Here is a 27,415-nt window from a genome sequence, read left to right as displayed (position 1 = left end):
ATGTATTACCTAATAATGGAAGCTATTATTTATGAGTGCATGTTAATTTTTTAGCTTATACACATTGTTCCTGTGGTTTCCAAACTTTTTATATCAGTGAAGCCCTTTTTTCAAACTCGCATGGGTGCCTAAGACCTATAATTAGTACAAGTGAAGCTGTTAAGGGAGAAGGTCCGATGGATTCTCAGGGCTCCACTGGGCTTGCACAATTCAGGCAGTTTGGGGAATCCTTGCTGAACACCAATGCATTATTAACAAACTTAAATGGGGGAAACTGAACTCATTTTCAAGACCCTGAAACAGAGCTGAGAGACAGAATAATATATCTAGTAAGTTTCAAATCTGGCTTTTTTCTTTTGTTCTCCAAGGCCAGAATTCTTTTTTGTAAGCCATATGGCTTCTTTTTGAGAGAGAAAAATACTTTCTTTCACAGTTTGTAATACATGGGCAATGTATTTTTACAAGCAACTGCAAATTTTTCTAGATTAAAAATGAGGCAACCTATGATGAACTTCTGTATATATCCTATTTGATTCCAGCTGACCTGGAATTATATGCTTTAACTTCTCAGGGTATTACTCCATTACTCTGGAAGTTTTACCCCTTCCTTTTTCTTAAAATTTTTATTTTTTTAATTTTTTAATTTTGTTTTATTTCACAGAGAGAGCATGAGTGAGGGAGAAGAGCAGAAGGAAAGGAGGAGAGGAGAGGAGAGGAGAGGAGAGGAGAGGAGAGGAGAGGAGAGAGAAGAGAAGAGAATCCTAAGCAGGCTCCATACTCAGTGCAGAGCCTGTTGCAGGGCTTGATCCTATGATCCTGAGATCATGACCCACACTGAAATCAAGAGTTGGATGCTCAACTGAAAAAGTCACCCAGGCCCCAGTTCCTGTCTTTCTTGATAATTCAGGTTTGATAATGTTTTTGTTCCTAAATTCTTACTCTGATCTGGCACTTGAATTGTACTCTAAATGTTTAATTAACCTATAGTATATTGTTAACTTTTAAAGATTTTATTTATTTTTTAAGTAAACTCTACACCCAACATGGGGCTCAAACTCACAACCCCGAGATCAAGAGTCGTATGTTCTACCAACTGAGCTAGCCAGGTACCCCACATATTGTTAACTTTAAAAAATTTGTTAATGTTTATTCATTTTATTTTTTGAAACAGTGAGAGGGAGAGAGAGAGAGAGAGAGAAACAGAGCGTGAGCAGGGGAGGGGCAGAGAGAGAGGGAGACACAGAATCTGAAGCAGGCTCCAGGCTCTGAGCTGTCAGCACAGAGCCCAACACAGGGCTTGAACTCATGAACTGCGAGATCATGACCTGAGCCAAAGTTGGACGCTTAAACTGACCGAGACACCCAGGCACCCCACATATTGTTAACTTTTAAAAATGAATTCTGTAAATAAAAATTTATAGGATTCAAATCAATGATAGCTAGGGGTTAAGAAACAGAACCAAAACATTTTAGAAATGAAGTGAATTTAAAATCTTCTCCCAAACTACTCACTTTGGCTAAGGCCATCTTAAAATTTATACACTGAAGGGGCACCTGCGTGGCTCAGTCAGTTAAGTGTCCGATTCTTGATTTCAGCTCAGGTTATGATCTCACGGTCTGTGAGTCTGAGCCCTGCCTTGGGCTCTGCTCTGGCAGCACAGAGCCTGCTGGGATTCTCTCTCTCCCTCTCTCTCTCTGCCCCTCCCCTGCTCACACAGTCTCAAAATAAATAAATAAACTTAAGAAAAAAAGATTTACACATTGAAAAATTGTCTGGAGTATTTCTCAACATATTTAGATATAGCAAATCATAAAGAAATAATAAAATACATGGCTCCTCTATTTTATTTCTCAAGTAAATTCACAGGCACAACATGGGCACACTTTTTCTTTCTTTGATATAATAAAATCCTCATCATTTTAGATCATTTGAGTGTAAATTTATTAAGAAGTTTGCTATGAAAATGACTTTGCAAAATCTTAATTATAAAATACATGGACATACATATTTTTAAGAAGTGTTCTGTTCAAATCAGTGCAATCCAGCATCTAGTAATGAGCAAACTTATTTGCTCATTTAACAAGTGTTTACTGAGGGTTTATGAACTGTCGTATGAGCTGGGGACAGAACAGGGAACAGTTAAGACAAAAATTCTTGCTTTAATTCTAGTGGGGGCAAAAAATGAACCAAATACAGTAGAGAAAACAGAAATGAATAAAACACTGTTGTCCTAAAAGAGAGAGAGCACAGTGTGTACCTAAATAGTATTAATGCAAAGAAAAGGAAGTGGTTAATTTAGACTGATTAGATAAAATACAGTAGTTGTAAAGGTATATAGAACTTAGGTTGATTCAAACTAAAATATAGTTAGCTTTACCTTAAAGACTAAAGAAGAAAACAAAAACAAAACTCGAAGAGTACTGAAGCTGGCCCAAACTCAGTATTTACAAAGATGGGAATGGTGAGCAGTGCTCTGAATGCCCAACAGAAGACTTTAGTGATTGCTGAAGCTGGAAGGACTGTGAACTGGAACCCAAAGGAGAAGGTGGGTGAAGAGTGCTGAATGGCTAAGAGCGCTGGTGTGGATTACTCCAAGCAAGGAGAGCAATTCAGGGGCTCTGTGCAGGGTCTAAAGCAATCCTGTTTGTGCATTAGGCATGGACGTTTGTGGGAAGTCTGGATTATGAATTGGAGAAGTAAAAACTGCAGCCTCTTTAGGAAGTCCATGGGGTTCTGATGACTAAGCAATGACAGAGACAACTGAAAGGAGGGGTAAATTCAAGAGAAATCTTGGCACCACATGAGATCACGTGACTTTTAGTTCCTGTTCAGCCCTGATGCTCAGTGAGTGGATGTGAGGAAATGGAAGGGAGACTGTCAAAGACAAGGTTCCCTAGGGCATATGATTTGGTAAGTTAACAGAATGGCTCGCAGAAGGCAGGAGGTTGTGCTCTTGGACTGTTTATAGTGTTCCAAAAATAGACACGCTAGCAAAGCTCAGATTCTGTTTTGTAAATGGTATATGGCATATTTGAATCTAGATCTCTCTTAAATGAGTATTTAGTTTAATTGAAAGGAAATACAATTAGTGTAGTCTTCTTAATATACACAGTGCACTTCTGTGGGTGTCAGATGTGAGCAGACAGGATTGGATGCTTCATGCTGATGGCCCTTCATTCCCAACAGGCTATGTTTCTAGTCAATAATGTTGCTATCCCTTCAATTCAAATTTTAACAATACACGTGTAGAAAATTACTCAGATGTGACTGAAACCACGAGTAATTTCTCATTTACTGCACATTTAGGAACACAGAACTTAGAGCTTAGAGAAGCTGTTTTGAAAGAGCAGAGTATTGATTAATTATGGAAGACATCTATAAAAATTCTATTTTAATTAAAATTATTCATGGAGAATCGAAAACTTTCACCGTGAAAAAAGACATCCTTTCAAAACTATGTTTAAATTCCATCTTTAAAAGCTAACACCATTAAATTAATTGTGAAGGCTAGCATTTTTAATATATGGAATTGTTCATGCAGGCTTATGCTTTTCCAATCCATATATTAATTGAAGCTAACTGTTCAAAATAAAACCTAGTTTTGGTGTTATCCAAGGAGTAGATAAAATTAACTTGTAATTTACGATAAACAAATAGTTAATAAGCTAAGATCCTTAAAAAATTCTTAAATACTCATCCATTGCTTTATTTACATTTTACCTTACTGAAATTTTTCTTCATGGTAAAAAAATAAAACTTTAGGGCAATGTAAGGTAAAATACCAACACATGTGAATTGTGAAAAGGGAAAAGAACACACTCTAAGAAGAGTTAGATATATTCTATGAAAACCTAAAAAAGCCTTAAAACCTCACTGTGAATAAAAGCAATTAATTAATTTGTTGATAACTGGTCCTCCAAATGGATTTCAACTCATTTTGACTCTTGGTCAAAAGCAGTACTTTCTCATTAAAGGTATTGATTCACAAATTAAAAATAAATTTTGCTCACATGTCTTCTTAGTTTTAAATTTTAGTTTTTTTTTTTTTTTGTAACCAATTCATATTTTTTTTTTCAACGTTTATTTATTTTTGGGACAGAGAGAGACAGAGCATGAACGGGGGAGGGGCAGAGAGAGAGGGAGACACAGAATCGGAAACAGGCTCCAGGCCCTGAGCCATCAGCCCAGAGCCCGACGCGGGGCTCGAACTCACGGACCGCGAGATCGTGACCTGGCTGAAGTCGGATGCTCAACCGACTGCGCCACCCAGGCGCCCCTGTAACCAATTCATATTTGATGAGAGCTTGCACTGCACTGTATTTCCCAAAGTTCCAACTGGTGATACATCTAAGTCAGCTCCCTATTCACCTAGGTTTTGAGCCATTCTTCTAAGAGGATCAAGATCAACAACCCCAGAACCACAACAGGGTAAGTGAATTATATAATTTTCTTACCCATAATAATGGTTTTGTAGAATGACAAAGTTAAATGAAAACCAAGTGAGATGATAAAACTATGATCCCCAAAGACTAGTATATTAGATTGTTGATTTAGTGATCTTTTAAGTGGAACTGCCTGCCTGAATTTCTGAATTGTGAACAGGTGTTTAGGTGTGCAGAATTCTTACTGATTTTAATGGAGTTACACTATGAAATCCCTTTACACTACTTTGATTGTTTCCCATATGTAGAGCATAATCAAATTCAGACCACTGAAGTTATCCACATGTCTCTGAAGCTAGGATTTTGTCAGCATATTGAATTATACAAATGGATAACCATGTCTTTTCTGTAGATCAGCTGAGTAAGTAAAAGTTGTGCAAGAAGGGGGTCAATCATATACAGACTTTTAAAAAAATGATACATGTGTAATACAAAATTTTGTATATAATATACATGTAATATGTATTTCAATAACATAACAGCGAGTTGTTTTCAAGGACATTAGCTACCCATTAATAATTAGATTTTTAATGTTTGTTTGTTTAGAGGACAGTGGGGGCAGAAAGAATGGGAAAAAGAATTCTAAGCAGGGTCTACGCCCAGTGCAGAGTCCAATGGGGGGCCCCATCTCATGACTTTGAGATCAGGACCTGAACTGAAATCAGGAATTGGACGCTTAACCGACTGAGCCACCCAGGTGTCCCAATAATTAGATTTTTCTGAATTATTGGAAAGATATTGAGCAAGGAGGGACTCTTGTCTCATTTGCTTACTATCTCCAGTGCCTAAAACAGTGTCCCATGCATAGGAGGTGTCCAATAAATGTCTTATAAATGAATGAACTGCAAATAACCCATCCTTAAATATAATCACCTGCTCAGTTAAATTTATGATCAGACTGCATATTAACAATATAATTCTTTTTTTTTGAAATATTACTATCTTAGTTTATCTAGTACATAAAATCAACACACACACACACACACACACACAATCCATAGTAGATTCAATATGATTATCTTATTGAAAGTTCAGTGTGAAAAGTCTATCATATGGTTAAGGTTGGTATTTGAACCTTAACTTCAAGTTCCTCTGGACTTAAAACCAAAAATCAGATTTTCTTTTTGTATATAACCCTAGAGTTTGTAAAACTTCAACACTATATATTTTTTTTATTTTCATATAATAAAATGTATTGAAATTACATTTACTAAAGCAAGAACATTATTTTAGAACAGAATTTTGCTACTAGATTGCAAGAACAACACATTGGTGGCAGGATCGTTAAAGGAGCCACTCATGTGATCTAGAAACTTGAGCTTTTTTCTTAGAGTCAAGCCTTAGAACCAAGTAAAGCCTTACAACCAACACCATGATTATTCACTTTCTACAAGCTTCAAAACTCATTTTACTCAGATAAAGGTCTAAGAAGCAGTTTGGATAATTAATTTTTCTACCACCTGCCCCTCTAGCCTCTGAAATCTTTGTAGGATGCATTTATTCAAGCAACACCACCCATTTATCGATCACCTATTATATTCTTCGCCCTGGGCGCGCACAATGAGTAAGAGACAGTACCCGATATGAATATGTTTATCTTGTGGTTGAAACCAAATTATGTAACAAGTATTTTAGAAATGGCCAAATAAGTCTAGCTACAGATGTATCTACAGTACAACAGTATTAGCATAGTGGTTAACAGCAGAGTGGTTAATAGCTTTGTCCGAGAGGTTCACTGAATGTTTTATAGTCCCACAAACAGAAGAGTGATAAAGACTGAATAAGTAGTCCTGGCTGAATTCTCTCTGCATGTTATAATATACAATGAAAAATCTAGGAATTCTAGGTAGTATCAGATCATTCAAAGACTATTGATTATTAAATCAGGTTTATGTTTCAGGTAATGTATCCGATGTTTCAGGTAGTGTACCAAAAGCTTTATATGTATGAAGGATAGATGGATGACAAATACATATATACATACATACATACATACATACATACATAGGTAGATAGGTGATGGGTAGTTCTAGATAGAGCATCAATTATATATTTTGTTAAGGCAATTAATAGTTTGTATTATAATTATTTGTTTACACAGATGCTTTCCCTCTAAAGACCATTAATCCCTTGTGAACACGGTCTTATTCATCTGTGTGTCCCCAGAAACACCTAAGGTTCCTTTCCCGTGGTAGGCATTCCATAAAGGTTTCTTGAACTAATGAACACCTAAACCAACAATCTTTGTGGCATCTCTCAAGTCAATTAATATTTTATACCTCAGATTTTCTCAGTCTAGTTGGCCTCTAAGGGCCTTTTGCGTTAAAAAATATGATAAAGTTTTCCCTCAAAGTTCTATATTAACTGATTTCTACAAACCTCAGCTATAGGCGTAAGAAAGAAATATAGTTGTTTCAAGATATGAATAAAAGCTGCCTGTACATCCTTTATGCTTGAACCTATCCATTCCAGAGTCACAAATTGTTCACTGATTGCCTATAGGTCCATATCTATTTTATGTTCCTGAATTTTTTTAAATTAGTAATTATTTCAAACACACCAACATAAAAATAACATAATGAAAGCACAATCTGACAGATTCTAACCTTAAAGCAAACAAACAATGTGCACCACAAATAAACCAAAGTCACTATCAATGGAGAAGAAGCTTCCTGTTTACCTGTTTCCAATACTTTTCTTCTTTCTCCTCTCCAAGAAGTAACTACTATCCTACTACTTTCCTATACCAAAAGAGCAAAGCCTACAGCCAAGTGTGAATGAAATTCATAATGAGGGTATTCTGAAGAAACATGATCTCACTCTCAAAACGTCAACAACACCCTGGGTTGTTGCTACTGATCTCCAAGGAACAAGACAGTTCCCAAGCAACTCCGGTGCATGGAGAAGATGGCAGAAAGATCTCTGCAGACAATCTAGCAGCTGCCTGGGTAGAAAAATCACTGTGACCACCATCACCCCTTCATATGAGGGCTTCAACCAGTAGATTGACATAGTGGTCACGAGCTGGGGCTTGCAGCCATTGCTGTTGTGTTGTGACCTTGAGCACGTTCCTTAACCTCTACTGAGCATCAGTCATGTCATCTATAAAATGAAGATGACAAATGTGTTTACCTCACAGAGTTATTCGGATTCAGTGAATTAGTGCATGGAGGATGCTTCCAAGAGTACCTGGCACATAGTTGAGTATACAATTAATGTTTAAAGTCATTAAATTCTAGGACCACAAACAAAATTTTATAAAAGGAAGTGTTATTTCCTCCCATCACCTTCAGAATCCTACCAGAGGCATGTGCCTCCTCAGAAAAGAAAGCACACTTCTGGAAAACACACTCATCATTAGAAATCATGTTCTGTAGTCATCTGAACATATGGATAGTAAAATGTGAAAGGCCAGGAAATCTTGCTTCTAATCTCTGTTCATTTATTCAGTGCCCTTCTTGAGCAGCACCTAGTACACATGAGTCAGTGTAGTGTGCACTAGGGATACGGGGGGATGAAACCATGGAGGACACAACCGCCAACAATCCTATTTCAAACACATAATTGCATCAAAATTTGGCTAACGGTAGGATCCTTCGTTTGCTCTCACAAAATGTTTACTCTTTCTTAGCCTCAACCTTCTCATTCATAAAATAAGTGCAGTAGCACTTGCCGTCTCTCCTTCATGTTGCTGTGAGCTTAAATAAAACCGTTTGTATAGCACCCTCTGTGAAAGCCGAGACATCATCTGAAGAAAAGTGTTCATGATATTGACACTTTGGCTTGGTTGCTGAGATACGTTCACTTCGAAATATTCTCAAGTCTTTCCAGTCAGGGAATGAATCGTGGGAGCTCTGTGTTTCAAAGCTTAGGTAGAAACCTATGTGACAACCACAATCTCCCTCACGTGGACTGACCGTATGTGCCTGAAAACAATGCTGGATATAGAAATTACATTTATTATAACCAATTTGAAAACCGAGGAAAAGAAATGCTCATTCTGTTCTGATAAATTTAACTATTTTATCTTTATAGGAAGAGTGAAATGAAAAGTAATGTCTTTTGCCACCCTCCTCATAAATTCTGTCTAAATTCCTAGACACAACAATGACAGAATTCATGTAAATACTCCTAACGTTAAAGGTCAGATTTGGGGACCTCATGGAGTGGTGCAAGGGAGTCTGGCCAGCTGCTGACCACACTCAGTGGATGAAACCAAATATCCATCTCCAGGCTGGCTAGCCGGGAAGCCCTGATTATAGGAACTACCCACTTTGCTAAAAAGGAGTAGGTTATTAAAAGTGTTCCACTGATTGCAAGCTATCAATTATTCAAAATCATTTAATTGTGAAACAATTTAAAATTTTAAAACCACTTAATAAATTAATACTGTAAAAAAGGGAATATTCCTCAGCCTGAATATTCAATTTCAGTTTTCCTTATTTCAGAAGTGGCTTCCCTTAGTAGCAACGTAGTACTACTGACAGCTCACAAAGTACATGTTTTAGATTTTGTTCCAAAGCTAATATTTTAATAAAATATATAATATAACAAATATAACATTGAAATAAATTATATCCATCTTTCTATAAATTAGTTTATAGACTGATCTTAAGTACCTTGCTCTCCAATTTGGCGTTTTAAATATTTAAATTGCTTGCACGTGCTCCATACTTTGCCTCTTCTATGTCGTTAGCCTTGACAGCTGTTTATTATAAAAGGCAAAATTACCAAATAGATGTCCTGATATGTTTTTTGTACTTCTGAGTCGGCTAGGTCATTAATTCTCAATTAATAAAACAGTAAAATCCTAGTAATAGACCATAGAATTTCCTACTTTTAATTAAACTTATTCTTGTTTAATTCCCCCATTATATCACTCTATCATATAATCCAAATGCTTTGTCCACCCTGGTGATCAATTTAACTACAGTGGTATGATTTTCTGGTTTTGACTCCATACAAACTGCTAGGATGTTGGGTCAAATGTTCCATAACCTACTTATCTCTGGTTATTTTTAGATAAAATTTAGCAGAAAAATTCAAAAATTATAATGATGGATTTACATCAGAGCTGCAATATAATTGCACACAACCTATTAGGAACCCATTTGAACTCTGATAGAGTGGTTCATTATTTGTGGATGTCTGACAAGAGCACAATATTCTCAGCAATATTTTATATGATATAAAAGGTTAGGTTTGAAAAATTAGCATCACAAATGTCACATTTACTTCCAGCAGGAAATGTGCAACAATATGTGACAATACTGAATAAAATGTTGAAACATGTTTTCCTTTTGTTTTACTTTACTCATTTTTGTAATACAACACTGGTTACTGGAAAATGCCTTACAGCTTTATTCAAAACACATGTTCAAAGATTTGAATGAAAAAACTTTGACTCTCTCTGGAACATCTAACCGATATATCATTTGTGAGCTTTAAATTTTTTCTTACTGTCAGGAACACTTTTATGTCTTTAAGATTTATTTAAACTAGTTTATTATATAATGAAGCTTGTCAGATCATAGGAACAAAGTCAAACAAGATGTGCTATATCAAAGTATAACATTTAACATATAGATTTAAGTATACATATCAAGTACAATGCAATCAAGCAAAGTTTAATCTGAAAATGCAAATGTTTCAGATTATTAAAGCCACATCTGTCCTTTGAAGCACAATTTGGACTGTTTATCAAAAAGCTATGTGTAATTATTCTCTCCCACCCTAGACTTGGTAACAACAGATTTCTTTTCTTAAGAACTTTTCAATTTCACTTTAGAGCTGGGGTTTTAAAGACTTAACCACCAAAGAATATAAGATCACAAATGGAAAATTAAAAATCTTTACAATGTGTCCTATTATAATTGCAATGGTTTGTTGTTGGTAAATTGGGATAATATTTCAAAAGGCATTTCTCTAGGGTTTAAGAAAAATTCTAAATGCTTTTGGAAATCAATTCAATGTAGTCCTAGCTTCAAAAATGTGGGCTTAAACACATTATTAAAATTTTTCAATATAAAGTTTTATAATACATTTGGCTTTCTCGGCCTTGGCCAACAGAAACCATCAAAAGCAGCAGTTTAGCTGGTAAAGTGTGGCTCTGAACCCTTCAGAGAAACTAGGACAGAACTTTGAGTTCTACGTCCCTGAAGTTCTCAATCTCTCCCTCCCTCTCTCCCTCTCTCCCTCTCTCCATATATATATATATATATATATATATATATATATATATATATTCAGATGTAGTAATATTACTGATGATTGGTTACAAATCTTTTCTGTTTTATATATATGTGTGTATATATTAGGTCAATGGATGTATATTAGATGTATATTAGAGAATACAACAGACACTCTCTAATATACATCCATTGACCTAATATATACACACATATATATAAAACAGAAAAGATTTGTAACCAATCATCAGTAACATTACTACATTTGAACTTCTGGGAATAAAATGAGTTGTTCCAATGTTATTCTAGAACAGACCTAGTTTCTGTGTGAAGGTATGATCTAGTATTGCACACATAAGAACTGAGTATGACACAGAAGCTCTGGTTACTCGTTTACAAAATCTACTTAAAGATGAGAGCTCCATTTATCTTCGATTATAAAGGCTCACATGTATGACAGTCTTGTTACAATAAAGCAATACTTTATAAAATTAATTGGCATCTCTGACACCTATTACGGCAAAGTTTAAAGATTAAATATGTATCCTTAAGCTGAAGAAATAATTGGGAAGTTCACGGCACGCAGGGATGGAGCTCCATTGCTTGTGACTCTGGATCGTTAAGGCCACCTCTACAAACATAGCAGATGTAATCACAGCACACACTGCCCGCGAAAGGTTGAGAACTCAAAACTGCTAAAACTATAAACTCTATACACTGCCTCCTCGATATTTCGGGCTTAATGTACGAATTATAATCTGGCTTCAGTAATCAACAAGGGAGAGAGGCAAAAGGGTGGCCTGAAGGAGCTTCTGCCTCACCTCTTAGACTTTTTAAAAATGGAGTCAGTAGTACCTCTGTGATCCCACAGGCAAAGGAAACAAGAATGCTTGCTAGAGGACTGTGCTAATTTTCTTCTTAAGAAAATGGGGTCAGTGATGTGACTGAAAGGATAATTCTGTAATACCATAAACACTGCCATCATATAGTAGGAAGAGTAGATTGTTGACAAAGGCAACAGAGGTGAGTGCTTTATTTCCTTTCTCTTAACGTTTGTGAGTTTCAGAATTTTTCTGAAACCTGAACGTAGAGTCTTCAAAATCATGAAAGGGCCGCTAAGGAAACACAGGCTAGTTTCCAAACAGGAGAAGCAGTATGTTGGAGAGCTTGAGTCCTAGGAAACATCTGAAATCATAAAACCCTCTTAGATACTGGAGCTGCCACAGGCGCAATGGGGTAAGGGGGGAACAGGCCTCAGGAGAGGTGGCTGAGGGCTGAATTAACCTGCAGGTTTAGCAGTGACTGCTCTCTTCACTTCCCTTCTATTTTGCAAATGCCCAGAGGCATTTCTGCAGTGGAACATCTTGCAAATTCTAAAAATAAAGTAATAAAGTTTGATTCCTCAACTTTCACAATATTTTGACAGATTCTTCCAACTTTAATTTCCTTTTGGTAATGGTAGTATGATTTGCATTATGTTACATTGCTTCATTTTACCATAAAAAAATTCATCTCTAGAGAACTGCTCTGAAATTATGCACTACTTTCATAGACCTCCCCTCAGAATTGAATAAAAATAATTTTCTCATTGTAATCTTATATCGTAATGGTAAGATCTTACTGTAGACCCGTGTTGGAAGCCAGGCTTGAATTTTCTTAAAGAAATTTTGAATGACAGCCCTCTAACAGGTTCTTATTTCCCCTCCCCAAATCATTTACATAAAAGAAATGACCAGAACTGATTTATTTAAAATCTGGAGAAGTTACAAAAACAAAAACAAAAACAAAATCACTGTCAGTGTTACTTGCTTCCCTCATATAGAGAGGTGGGGTCTTTTTTGCGTGCCTGTTGGGGAGGGGTGGGGAGGAGAGCAGCTCAGGCACATGGAGGGAGGATACAGTGGTGAGCACAACGTTTATTAAACCTGTTCTGTGACAGAAAACTGCTCCAGAAAAACAATGCCTTGCTAGGAGATCAGCAGTACAGAAGCTCTACCAGAGAAACCTCTTGAAAGAAAGGAGTTTGGTGGCTTTTTATAAAAATAAACAAAGGAATCCCGCCAAAAAATAAATAAATAAATAAATAAATAAATAAATAAATAAATAAATCCCATCAATATTCCTAATGTGCCTTTTGTTACACAAATAAAGCCCATTTACTCGGAACTTTTTTATGATCTGAATTGATCTATGTGTATCAGAGAGTCAAGATAGAGTTAGTGACACTAAAGGGTGTAACAGATAGGAAAGGGGAGAGACAGGGGAATGTGGTAGCTGGCAGGCTCCAAAGTCACTCAGGGAGGGAAATAAGACCGATGTCCAACAGGATAGGAAAGCGGCCTGAAACACAAAATTTCTTATCACTACCCTCACCTACTAGGTGAATAAGCCCAAGCTTCCAGCACACCTAAATCTTGTCTGCTACCTAAGCAAGAAGTGTAATCACTTTTCCCCAGGCTGATCAGAGCTGAACTTATTCCTCCGACTGAAGGAAAATCTCTGTAACACTGGGTGCAACGGAGATGGGAGCCAAGCACAGCCCCGCCTTACAAGATGAGAATTACTGACCATCTGCCTCCATGGCGGACACTTTCTAGAACTTTCTTGCCCACAGAAATTCCCCACAAAAGATGCTACCACTACCTGCGATCGCACCTTTTGTTGATGAGAAGTGACAAATCAGAGCACTATTTTTATTTCTGAGTTTTAATTTCCAAAATACGAATGCCACAATTATTCATGTAACTGTAACTCATCAAGATCCGCATATATATTTTTCAATTCATGTTTTAAAATAGTCAACTTTCAATTATCTTCAAAGGATCAGATGTCCTGCAGTTTATTTCTGACAAATCATCCATTTTATTGTTTCTGATGTTGTTACCAACTCTGCTTAATTAAACGTTTATTTACACAAATGGGATATTTGCTTAATCTAACCCAGGATTTTAGGAGGGAGAAATGCTTTAGGAATAAAAACAATTTCCTTTGCGCCTATGAACGACTAGTACATTCTACATGAATGCTGACTCCCAGAACGAAGTGGTGGAGGTCGTGTTAAAGTTGATTAGAAGGACAGGGTGGAAAAAGTAGGCAGTGTTTTCAGACTTTCACGAGACACTTATTAACTATGTGGTTACTGTGTCTGAGTTAGGGAGAATTTTCAGATTAGAGACACTCTCCAATGAACAATAAAACACCCTTGCCAAGGCTAAATAGAAGGGACTTTGAAAAGTTTCTTACATCTAAACAGCACAAAAGTGAACAGTGGAACAGAGTTGCTACCTTGCTAGCCCATGGAGAGGGCATGTATACAGATGTAACAAAGGGATATACATACTCCATTACTTGTTTGCTTCAAAGTCATCAGATTTTACTTAACATACACACATGCGGGCGCGCATGCTGAACCAAACAAAACTCCCATTTGACAAGATGAAACAGTGTGAAGTGGCCCAAGATTCTTATTCACAGTTGCATAACAGGCTCCTTGATCTGCAATATGCTTGGCAGCAACAGCAAGAACAGATATTGTGCAAGTTACAAATTAACTAGAACATCATTAACCAGTGCTAAGAAGACAGTGCCTGGTGTTGTCTTCAGTAAATTGGCTATTTGAGGAAAAACTTTTTCCTAGCTATGCCTTTGCCCATCATGCCCCAGTGAATATGGCCACAATCATATTATCACTTCTCTTCCAAAGAATATCAATCGGTTAAAAAAAAAAAAAAATCAACCGCTACACCACATCAATGCTACCCACTGGCTATAGACCTAGTTCAGTTCCTTTGAAAGCTTCTGGACAAAATACATTTCTCAATTAATTTCATAAAATACTATTACTGAAACCAGACTGAATATTTCCACGTCCAGCCTTGTAAATGCTTTGGTCACTGATAGCTTGACTATCTCTATGATTGGGAGACAAGGCCAGGATTTTAAAGGACGGTATCTCTTTACTTTTTGTTTCCCTAGCCACAAGAAATATAAACTTCAAGAACTTTTTAAGGACTTCTCATTTATGTATTCTCCTTTTTCTTTTTCTAGTAGCATTATTAGGGTTTCTACTGGCAGAGTGAAACGTTTTATGGGTCACCAATCTTAAATTACATGTGCTACAATGTCCTTTCCAATATTTGACTGAGATGTTTAATGAGAAATAATACCATGCAACAATTAAAATAATTCTATGCAAGATTTGATCGCTACCCAAATCTGAAAACAAGGAATTGTTTACTTATTCTTGTATGGCATTTATTTAAACATTATGATGCATGCTTTTACATATTAAGAATATAATTACACATGTTGATATACAATTCCATAAAAGATGGTTGTTTAATTAAAGCCTTGTCTGTGAATGTTATATATCTAATATGGACAAAATAACATGTATTGGTGTGTTATTATAATCAGACATTTGTTTAGTTTCTAAAAAAATAAGTGCTTTATTTTGTCTGGTTAATGTAGTTTTATCTAAAATATTTTAACATTAGCCATTGAAATGGAAGCTCTTTTTATTAATTATGATAGCAATATATACATTATACAAAATGTAAACAAATGCAACCAAATGGGTAATAGGTAGCTACCAAATTAAAGTTAATAACTAACATATCTATGGCTCATATTGTCTGTGCCGAAGATGAGAAAATGCATTAGGTTTTATTACTCTGCATTCTGGGGAAGTTCCTCTAATTTTGTATCTTAGATGATTTCACAGATATTAAGGATTCCATTAGATGAAGTTGATCTTCAGCCAGTTTCTAACTTTTCAGAGTTTATTTCTGGGCAGAGAATCTTTGCTTTAAATGTGGGCAGCAGTTGTCTCCATAACCTAATGCTCTGCTTTTAGGATGAACATGAATATCCCACAAAGACGTGGCTGATCTGTGCTATGCCCAGAATGCATTAGTGTATTTGTTTGCAGAGCACGAGGCAAGATCACTGGAAGTCAGGTCAGCGCAATGTTTCAATACATATCTTTCTAATCCTCAGAGCTCTAGGGCATGCACTATACACAATCTTCCTTTTAGTTACTGTGGATCTTTCCTTCGTGCTTCTTCAGATATTTAGAGGAGAGGTGAAGAAAAAGCAAAGCATCTTTAATTAAAGCATTCAAAATGATACCTGACCTTTCACTTTTGTTGACCAAATGGTTTATGCTTTTTTCAATCACTGCCATCTATCATCCTTAATTAGCATCTACCCAATAAAACAGCTCACTTCTGAAGTATATTAATTACTGTTTTACGACTTTGGTTCCTATTATCTTAGCTGTACAGCAACAACTATAAAAAGCGTGGCATTTCCCTGCACAAAGGGGCAGTATATGTTACGTGTGATTCATGTAAGTTACATTAATATTTAGAAGAGCGGTCTGGAATAAGCTGCGTGTTCTAACTTCATGCCCTAAGGAGTTGTTTCAATTTTCAGCACTAGAAATAAGTCTTTCTGGGAGAGACTAGGGAGCAAAACTTTCTGCTATGGGAATTTCAAGATCATTCAAGTTATGAGTGGCAAATCCAAACAATAAAGGAAGACACTAGGTTTAGAAGAAATATTCTGTTCTATAAATTTTGTAACCACAGTATGCAGGGGAAACTCCCTTTCATATATTTGCGTATAATACAGAGAACTGAGAGTCATTTCACTGTTAGTTTCTAAGTAAATGACTTTTAATTATTTTCATGATTTGGTCATGTGGCATCCTGTAAATAATAAAATTTTCTGTAGAATTTACTGAAAATTATTCATGATGGATTGTTATGAGTTTAATATTACAAGACGTTACTAAAAAAACAAAAAAAATTCCGGTAGCCTTAGGAAAATAAATATAGCCAGAAAGAAAAGAGAAGAGAAGAGAAGAGAAGAGAAGAGAAGAGAAGAGAAGAGAAGAGAAGAAAAGGAAAGGAGGAGGAAATAAGGGAGGGAGGGAGAGAGAAAAGAAGGAAGGAAGGAAAGAAAGAAAAGAAAGAAAGAGGAAGGAGAATAAGTTGAAAAATTTTAAATTACTAAAACTTCTCAGAATTCACAAAATGTACAAAAGGAAAAAATTCTTAGAGTCTAATTTATTTCCATCACTATACAATTATAATGATAGAAAGGACCTCAGGTCTGTTTCTTGACTTTGTTTAGGACCATAAATAAATCCACTGAGCCATGAGAACATACTCTGGGATGGATGGATGGAAGGAAAGGATGAAGAGAAGAATTTCTAGAGGAAGGAAATTCACAGCACTTTGCAAAAGCTTTTTCTAATGATAGAGACTATAATAAAACTGGCTTGTGCACTTCTCTCTCTCACACTGCAATTTAAATCTTTCTCTTGTTCCATCATCAGTGAGAAGAGAGAACAGTTCTTTACTGCCTCTTTGAGTAGTGAAAAGTATCTTTATTTTAGGAGGTCCACTAGTGAGCAGAAATAATACAGTGTGCAATGGCGTGCTAAACTAATCAGCACCCAGATTTCACTTATCAACATGTTATGAGCTATAAAATTATTTCTGCAATTTATATATGGAGAATCAAGGCAAATTTTCAATTTCAAGAAAGGAAAATTTAAAGAAGTAAAAAAAAATATGGGGGAGCAGAGTGTTTTTAAAGCCATGCATGTGGATCTAGTCATTTATTTAAAAGGCTAGAGATAGGAATTCTGTCTGCCCGTACCTTGTAAATGTTGTAGACCATAATGGTGTAGGCTCTGGGCACTAAGAAAACAATAATAATAATGGCTTTCCAGATTCAAAAGGAAATTAAAATTAAGTGTAGAATGAACTTGCTTTCTTCCTGAATTAAATATGGAAAGCTAAAGACAATAACGTTTTACAGCACAACTTTTTAAACTCTAAGTGCATAAAGCAGAGGATTAAGTGAAAAAATCAGGTTCATAAAAAATGCATAAATGGTATTTAAAAGAGTGCCATAACAAAAGCATTATTTTATGAACTTTTCTTGCCATAAAACACAAATTTAGTCATGTACTGGTTATAAAGTCAGCATAATTTGAGTAACTTCTAGGGATAACAGCAAGTCTTTTAGAATGTTTTTGGTTTCTGTTCATTATAAAGAAAACACACACACACACACGTGCATGTACACACACACACATCTTCACATTTTCCTTCCTTGTGAAACTTAGATCACTTTGCTTTTACAATTAGTTGGTACCAACTTGAAATTCTTGGAAACTACCATACATGCATAAGCACTTTTAATGTACTGCAACAAAAGCATAATAGGGTCCAGGAAATTGGAAAAGAAAGCACTTTGGTCTTAAATAATGCCATGGTAAAGGTAATATACTGAATATGTAATTTTTTTTGAAAAACCCAACCATTTTTCCAAGATTCTGCTATTTCCAGTTTACATTCAGTCACAGTTGTACACTTCAGCAGTGCTAGCTCGATAGTTCTCATCTATTACCAGGAATGTACCTAATAAATAAAGCACTCTGAAATTATTCCATGTAATACTTCATACTGTTAATTACTATTAAAAAATAGCCCCCTATCTCCTATCTGGAAGGAATTCTACATATCCCACTTTCCCCACATTTACTATCAATGATATGCTCTATTTTATAGCATAATGAACTTGAAACATAGTTTGAAAAAAAGAAAAAAAAGAAAATGACACGAACTTGCACATCTTTAATTATAAAATATGCTTTACCACAAGGGATGGATGTTCAGAAAATATGCAGAAAAATATTTTTATTTGCTTAAGCACAGGAAATATGCATAAACTGTGAACCTGATTCATAAGCAACTACAAAACAAATGTTGACAATATTGAACTCAAATTGGCACTAGTAATTACCACAATGAAATTTCAGAGAAGGAATTCTTTCCCTCAGAAGCGTGGCCGCTCCCACCACTGAAGTTTGTCCAACTAATCAACCTTCTATTCAATGCATAGCCTGTGGTTCCACTTTTGCCTCAGAGCATCTATTTTTGAAGAGAATCATATTGTAACAAACAAGTAATTCTAATTAAAAATGCTAGGAAGAGCTAGGCAGAAATTTAGTTTCTGCCTAACCAGCAAACAGTAGTTCTTGGTTTATATATACTTTGCAATTCTAGGTCCTCAATATTTGCACAAAACTATGAATTTTCATAAATGTTTGAGCTTCAAAAGGACCAACATGATCAAGCAAAAGAGAGATTCATAAAAATATTGGGAGCTGCAGCTAAAACAAAGATGCCCCTGATTCCCATCCAAAGTCTTAACAAGGAATGAAGAACATTATCCTCTGCTTCTGAAAAGATCCTCAAAATAAAGTTCAAAAACCATTTATCAAACTTACATGCTTACTTTTGACTGTAGCTAATACTGTAAATAAAATAATTCTTTCACATGCTCACATTTTTCAAAAATACAATTATAGCCATATAAAGAAAACTCATATCATTAAGTAACTTTAAATTCCATAGTCCCTGTTACAGAAGCAGTAATAAGTTGTGCTGAGTACAGTTTCCTCAATATCCATAGCCTATCATAGGTTAAAAAGGTAAAAAAACACTTGAGTGGATTATGAGAGAGTCATGACACAGAAATATCAAGATGTTACTTACCATTTCCAGAAATGGTACTGGGGGAAAGATTTTCAAAAATTAGGGGGAAAACATAAAACTTGGAAGATTAATCCAGTTAGAAGATATTAAAAAATAAGAACTAAGGAATGTAATCTCTGTGCGTAAAATAATTAGAGATGTTCCAGCAGCGACCAATAGTCTATGGTAATATTCAAATAACCATGCATCATTAGTGCTCTGGGGGGAGTAGGGTTCCTTTATATCTTGCAGAGAATCCCCAGTGTGTGTGTGTGTGTGTGTGTGTGTGTGTGTGTGTGTGTATAAATATTTATTTTTGAGAGAAAGAGAGAGAGACAGAGTGTGAGCAGGGGAGAGGCAGAGAGAGAGAGAGAGAGAGAGAGAGAGAGAGAGATGCAGAATCCAAAGCAGGCTCCAGGCTCTGAGCTGTCAGCACAGAGCCCAATGCAGGGCTTGAACTCCTAAACTGTGAGATCATGACCTAAGCTGAAGTCAGATGCCTAACTGATTGAGCCACCCAGATGCCCCAATGTTTTTTTTTTTTTTTTGAGAGAAAGTGAGCGGGAGAGGTGCGGAGAGAGAGAAAGAGAGAAAGAGAGAGAGAGAGAGAGAGAGAGAGAGAGAGGCAGAGGATCTGAAGCATGTTCCACACTGACAGGACAGAGAGAGATGAGAGGCTCAAATTCATGAACCACGAAATCATGACCTAAGCTGATAATTGGACGTGCAACTGACTGAGCCACCCAGGTGTCCCATAAGCTTCTCTCAACTACTTCTTCACAGTTGATTAGAAACTCTAACAGAAGACTGAGTTCCACCACAGACGGGAATTTCTAACCTCCAATAGGTTCAGTGTTGCAGACACACTGATGCTTCACTAGCTTAGACCCCAAGTTTTAGAACCAGGTCAAATCTTTTGAGTTTAAAATAACCACCCTCCACTCCCAAGGCTCAGAGTTCCATAGTAGTAAAGTTCCACTAGAACATGGCCTCTGTTTTCTATCTCTGTATCCTTCGTCTTTATGTCATAGAGCAAATACTCAGCAGGCAGTAAAATCATACTACTGAGATTGTTTCTTCAATCTACTTTTTTTTACTCACTTAATGTCGTATCATGTCAATAAACATAAAGCAATCTACATTGTCCTCTTCATGTGTTATTTGCATAGTTATCCACAGTGGATTTAGCCAAGTTGATGCTATCCCATGTTTCCAATGCTTCTAATCTTCCTCCACCCCTCCTTTTTGTCTTTCCTCTTGTCTCCTTTCTCTAAGGTGAACAATATGTGATGAGCATCCACACGTTATCTCTTTTGACTAATTACTAGAATTCTTGCTATATTTCTAGCAATGTATGCTGATTTAAAATTCTACTATGTATTATCCAATTGACATCAAGGAAGATATACCAATTTATATCATCAAAGTGCTCTCTAGCCCATACTCATGCAATGTGGTAGAAAAAACAGAATTCCATTTTTATTCAAGTATATATTCCTTTTTTTAATAACAAGGTTAAAACTCTACGCTTATTTATTGGTCATCCGTATTTCTGACTTTCTTGAATTTGACTCAGTTTTAGTGCCATGTATCCATTTTTGAGGAAAAATGTTTAAAACACATTGTAAATTGATTCATAAAGACTGAAGATATTACATTAGACTAGGAATATTACATTCCCTTTTGTACTGTTTACATATCTTTGGAGGTGGAACAGTTAGATATTCCACATAAACACAGTGGATGTGTTACAAAATTCTACTTTAAAAATGTCATTCAGGGATGCTCACAGTCCATGAGCCTGAGCCCTGCATCAGGCTCTGTGTTGATAGCATGAAGCCTGGTTGGGATTTTCTCTCTCTCTGTCCCTCCCTCACTCATTCTCTCTCTCTCTCTCTCTCTCTCTCTCAAAATAAATAAACTTAAAAAAATGTCATTCAGCTAACTGCTAAGAAACAATTTTTGAACATGTACTACATAGTGTATAAGGCACTACAAGGCACTGGTGTTTAGGGGGATAAAATAAGTAAGGTACAGTTTCCTGATTTGGGTTTATCTTCTCAAGTTGCCTAGAAAGGCAATTCTAAAAACTTAAGTATGACTCTTGATATAGTTAATAGATTTATTATTTCAAATAATAAATCCTCATCAGTTCAACAACTTCCAATTGAACACTTACCCAAGACAACAGGAAAATTAAACATTGATCTTGCCCTTGTGTAACTTGCAGTCTAGTGCAGGGGGCTCAACAGGACAGACAGAACTCTAATTCAGGTGTGAACATATTTTTTATATTAAATATAATTTGTTATCAAATTGGTTTCCATACAACACCCAGTGCTCATCCCAACAGGTGCCCTCCTCAATGCCCATCACCCACTTTCCCCTCTCCCCCACCCCCCATTCAACCCTCAGTTTGTTCTTAGTATTTAAGAGTCTCTTATGGTTTGCCTCCCTCCCTCTCTGTAACTTTTTTTCCCCCTTCCCCTCTCCCATGGTCTTCTGTTAAGTTTCTCAGGATCCACATAAGAGTGAAAACATATGGTACCTGTTTTTTTCTGTATGACTTATTTCACTTAGCATAATACCCTCCAATTCCATCCACATTGCCACAAATGGCCAGATTTCATTCCTTCTCATTGCCAAGTAGTATTCCATTGTGTATATAAACCATCTCTTTATCCATCTGTCAGTTGATGGACATTTAAGCTCTTTCCATAATTTGGCTATTGTTGAAAGTGCTGTTATAAACCGGGGTGCAAGTGCCCCTATGCATCAGCACTCCTGTAAGGTGGGAAAATATTGAGTTAAAGATTCCTTTGCATTGGAAAGGCTCTGTAAAGGGGATGGTATCCAGCCCGAGGTGACTTAGGAAATGTTTATAATTGAATCCTAAATACGGAGATAAGTAATGTAAAAGAACCCCACCAAACCTTTTGTCAACTTCCTTAAAGAATTTGATCTTTTGTAAAATCTTCTACCTAAATATATCCCCTTTATATCCCCATTTATCTATACTTAATGACATCACAAATCAACGATAGCTAATACTGACAATATGACATACATACATATATATATATATATATATATATATGTATGTATAAGATTTTCTTTGGCACCCATTTATGTCAGTGGAATAAATGGGTGCCAAAGAAAAGCTTCTATATTAACACTCAGTGAACTTGTCACAGATTTTGGTTTTAATAAACTGGACCCAGAAAATAAGCAGTGAAAGCATGACATGTATTTCTTAGAAAATCCCCCCCCCCCAGCCGCCAAACATTTTACCACAGCATCAGAAAGCCTTTAGAGTAGCGCTGTGTGCAGAAAAGACTAGATAACTTTACAGTCCAGAGAGAGTGATGGTTTTTCACTCCCCAATGAAGCAAATGCTCTTAGAATCATCTAAGAGAGGTGGAAGAAGGCAGGGTTCACAAGGGAACAGTTTTATTCATATTTCCCTAATTCGGATTACAAAACATTTGCTTCAATATGCTTTATGTATATGATGCAGTTTAAAGATGTTCAGGAATTTTCTTTTATTCAGACTAAAGATGACCTTGGAAGTAGACAGACCATCATGAGCACAAATCCTAATTCTACGTTTAGTAGCATGTGATCTCAGGAAATCTACTTTTCCTTTCTGAGCTGCTTTGGCTAATCTATAGCTTTTAAGAGAAAGATGAAATGAAATACTATACGAAACGCTTAGCAGAGTGCCTAGAATAAAGGAAGCACTCAGTAAGCAGTTGCTATTATTATCAAGAAGTTTACACACAAGAGCTCAACATTAAAATGGCTATCAGAGCATCTATATCTTTTATAGAATTTATAGGGGAAAAGGTCAGTTTGTAGATTATGCTCTGATACTGGCTTATATCAATAGGAAGGATGAATATTAAAGGAATGGGAAACCCTGATGCCTTCTTTAGGTGTGTGGAGTTTTTATCTGGGGAGAGATTGATTTTATTTTCTTCCTTTAGTTTATTTTTTTTCCCTTTTACCTAATGCTCTGATGTAGGAATACTACAACAAATTGAGAAACAATCTATCTTAATGTGTAACTTTTCACCGTAAATTGAATGCATGTAAAGGACAAATATATTATGGGAAACAATTTTTACACACATATCCATTTATTAAATCCCTTTCGTTAACAAGTTTTAAAATAGAAAGCCTCCTGAAAAGATTCCTTCCTATTAATGATTATACTTGCATGTGATGAACCTCTTCTGAAGTGCCAATCTAGCATAATTAGTTAACAGGACCTGCCTTTGTGTTATTTTTCCATGCTAATGATTTGATTCAATATGAACAAAACATTTATGTGCATGGCAGCCATTAAAATAAGTTGTTGAAATCATTAACATTGGTTAGGAAAAAGGCTTACTACCAAATATTTAAAAATATTTTAGATTACAATTAAATATTAAATGCTATGCTCTTTTTCACTTTTACAAAGAAAAGTATTAGGTTAGATTTATCATCTGCAAAGTGTTGATATTTGCTTTTTCTTTCCTGTAAATACACTGTTGATAGTTTTTCAATTACCAATCCCCTTTTTCCGAGTACCAAGGGATGGAACAGATTCAGAAAAAGGTGACTGGTAAATAAGGTGTATACATATTTGACGTGTTTGCTCATTTTTAGGTCAGAAAGTTCAAGTTTATAAATAGCTCTTTAGAAGGCTGGCTGCCACTTAGAATTAATGAAACTCAGAAGCAAAGTGCATGACCTAGCCAAGGCGATTCATCCAACATAAGGAGTTTAAATTTCATTTTGTCTCAAAACTTTGTGATGCCAGCAAATGGAGCTCATAACGCTACTTTACCAATCCCTCATTTTACCCCAAACAATCCTTTGATCTTAACCAACCTCACCATGGGCCCACCACAGCTCCAATACTGAGTAATCACATTACTTTTTTGTCCCTCAAAAATCACATAGTTTTAGAATATGCTGGAAGTGAAGTGATACGGTTTCATAATTCAAACACTAGAGAGCCTCATCTAAATGGACCAGATCATCCAAAAACTAGGGCATACAAACTATTATGAGAACCCTATTCATTCCAAAATCTGAGCAACTATGTTTATTGTTTAAGGAAGCTCCTGCCTGCTCGTCACAAATACAGAGGGTAACTATTTGCAGAACAGAGACTGACTATGTTTAGAACCACTTTCAGGAACACGCTGGAGATCTGGATAAGTACAACTCCTGAGAAAGTGATCTTTATTTCCCCTACTCTGAGTTTTTCTGAAATGTTTCAGGATAGCTCAAATATCAAACTTTTGACTTAAGCTTTATTAAGAAAATTCTACTCCAGATAAGGTGCTGTAAGAGGCACTGGGATGGTTCTTGAGAGAAAGACACTCCCTGGGAAATCTCAGTACAATTAGGATGAAAGAATAATGACACAAATGAAGAGAATATAGGGCAGGACAGAATAGTTCTTTCATATGTCTCATGTAATACTAAGGAAGTACAGAGGAAGAAAAGAATACTTAAGGTCAAGACTGAGTATAAATCAGGGGTCAGTCAGAATCCCAAACTGATATATTTCACTGGGCCATTTCCCAAATCAGGACATTTGCTTTGCTGTTTGAATAACAGCTTTCCATCAAAACTAACCACTCAACTGAGACAAAAAACAAATGATTTCGACTGAGGGTAAATATATGTATGTTCAGACATATATAGTACTAGCTCACCACATTTTGATTATGTAGAAGATACAGCCTAGCCTACATATAAAAACTGATTCTACTGAATCATAATTGAACATGCATACAGGTCAATTAGGACTTTGCAAGATCTTCCAGTAATAAATAATGAATTAATTTTTGCATTTTACAAAGCAGTTTACCTTCAATTGCTAAGAATATTTAAAACATTTCAAGCAAGAGCTATGCATTACAATCACGAGCAAGGGCTCCATCTTCTCTGGCAAACTCACATTACTAGGAGAACACACCCCCTCCCAACTTTCAAGTCAAAACTGAATAAACATGGGCCTTTTAGTATTCCTTAAACCCCAACAAAGTTGGGATACATCAATTTAATAGTAGAAGGAAGTCCCTAAGGCAAGGTAACGCCTTTGAATTCATCTGGGCTCCTTTCATCAAAGATCAAATCTAGAAAGAGTATGAAAACAGTTTCAGTTGACCATCAACATGATTCCAGCAGCAAAGGAAATAAGAATATAACTTCAATAGCCAGAATGCATATCCTGCAGGCATTTTAGATAAAAGAATGCCACCTTAGCTGCAACCAAAATGAGTGGAAAGCCATGGGAAAATCCAGAAAGATTAATGTAATTATTTCCATGAGATCAATATAATTTGTTATATAACTTCCTATCTTTTGTAATATGCAGTTGCCATTTGGCATTTTCATATGAACATTATTTAACTGCCTTGCATTTTGAATGCATATACATTGTTCTTTTACGTAAGCTGGTCTCACCCTCTTTGTGGGCAGGGACTATGTCTTACTCATCCTTATGTACCTGACGCAGATCCTACCACAGAATAAACAGTGATTTTCTGTTAGTAAATGAGAAGAACACTATCAAAATAGACATGTGATCATGACTATAAAAGGCAGGAAGTAGGAAACAGTAAGTATTGGCACAGTTAGACTAGCACAATGTCCTAGACATCATGTGAGGTCCTTATGCTTTTTATTTAATTCTGTGCAGTCCACGATAAAGAAATAATAATCTGTATTTTACAGATAACATTTAAGCTCAGAGAGGTTAAGTAACTTGCATAAGCTCACACAGTTAGTAAGTGGCAGACTGAATATTTAAATTCAGGTCTGATTCCCAAACCTTTGCAGATACACACTGTAGGCACTGGTGAAAAGGCACTCCTTAACCTCTTTCTAAAATTTTAAGCCATCTAAAGGCACAGGTTGCAAATTTCATACATATAACTTAACACAGCAAAGAAACTATACTATAATCAGCTTACAGCAGTCTCTAAAATGAGAGACAGGTTTGAAAGCCATCTAACAGACATGAACTGGATTTGCTCGTAATAGGAAACAACTGAAAATTTTCCCGGTTTCAAACACTCGTTCATGGGAAAGTGTGTTTGAGTCATAGTTGCTTTGTAAAATACATGCTTTCCTCCCTTTAATCACTATAATACTATAACTCTGGAAAAAAAAAAAAAGAATGGGATGGGGTCATCATAAATCGGGTATTTTAGAATTAGTGAAAGCATCTTTTTTCATGAAAATAAACCAACATCAGTGTATCTCAAAACAAGGCTATCTCCCAACTAGAAAACCTAAGCATTTCCCCATCTTTAACACTACTTATAATGCCATATATTTTCATTAGGTTAGGCCTAAAGTAAGGCTCAGGTAGAGAAAATATATGTGAACACAGAATCATAATAGGACTACCCCGTATTCATTTGAAATATCTAAAATTGAATATTTAAAGATTCAATGACAGCTAGATTGGCCCACATTTCATACAAATTTTAGTCTTGTGACACTAGCCTGAGAGAAGCCAGTCAAATACACTGTCCCCATAATATAAGATATATCTGTAGCACAGAGACATTAAAGACATGTCAAATATTGCCCTGAAGGAAGCAAATAGGAACTAGAAGCCAATTTTACTAAATCCCTGTCCCATTTCCCTTCAGGGAAGTGTGGCTTCCATGTTTGGAGTTTGTTACTTACTGTGTAACATAAAAGTACTCATCTTGAGACTATTTCAACTACTCAGCTTCAACTAAAATAGCTTTAAAAATTTATTGCTTCTCCTAAAACTAACACCTTCTATAATGCCTTCTTCAAACCGTGGCATTTGAGGGAAAATACTGTATTAGTTCCCCAATTTTATCTCACTGATAGAGCATGTAAACCTAGAGTCGTGCATGATACATTCCAGGAACACTTCCAGAAATGTTAGCTGAATAAAAAACATCACCAATAAAAAACAAGTTGTCCGGAGACATCACCTCTAGAACCACGTTTCCTTTTGAGACTATGGAATCTGTAACTTCTTGGAGTAGGCAGGATCCTAAGACGACCCATTGAAATTCCTGGCCCTTGGTGTACATGTAATTTTTCCAGTCATTCAGTATACTGATCTTTGTGGGGCTGTGCAAGGGTTCTGCAGATGTAAGCAAAATGCCAAATCAATTGACCTCATGATAGGAAGATTATCTACAGAGGTCTGACCTAATCACATGAGTCCTATCAACA

General features: G+C 36.0%; 1 protein-coding gene and 1 long non-coding RNA gene across 6 annotated transcripts in view; one reads left to right on the top strand and one right to left on the bottom strand.

Moving 5' to 3' along the window:
• Positions 1-27,415, bottom strand: part of TRPS1 (transcriptional repressor GATA binding 1) — a 258,348-nt gene that overhangs the window by 47,591 nt on the left and 183,342 nt on the right. The gene's annotated exons all lie outside the window — the stretch shown is intronic.
• Positions 1,684-4,429, top strand: LOC123585564. Its single transcript, XR_006706286.1, has 2 exons — positions 1,684-2,911; positions 4,374-4,429. It is a non-coding gene; the product is annotated as an uncharacterized LOC123585564 (long non-coding RNA).

The sequence above is a fragment of the Leopardus geoffroyi genome, chromosome C3, assembly GCF_018350155.1.
Source record: "Leopardus geoffroyi isolate Oge1 chromosome C3, O.geoffroyi_Oge1_pat1.0, whole genome shotgun sequence".
Classification (NCBI taxonomy): Eukaryota; Metazoa; Chordata; class Mammalia; order Carnivora; family Felidae; genus Leopardus; species Leopardus geoffroyi.
Note: the sequence above shows the minus strand (reverse complement) of the source record. Positions and strands in the feature narration are given on the sequence as shown.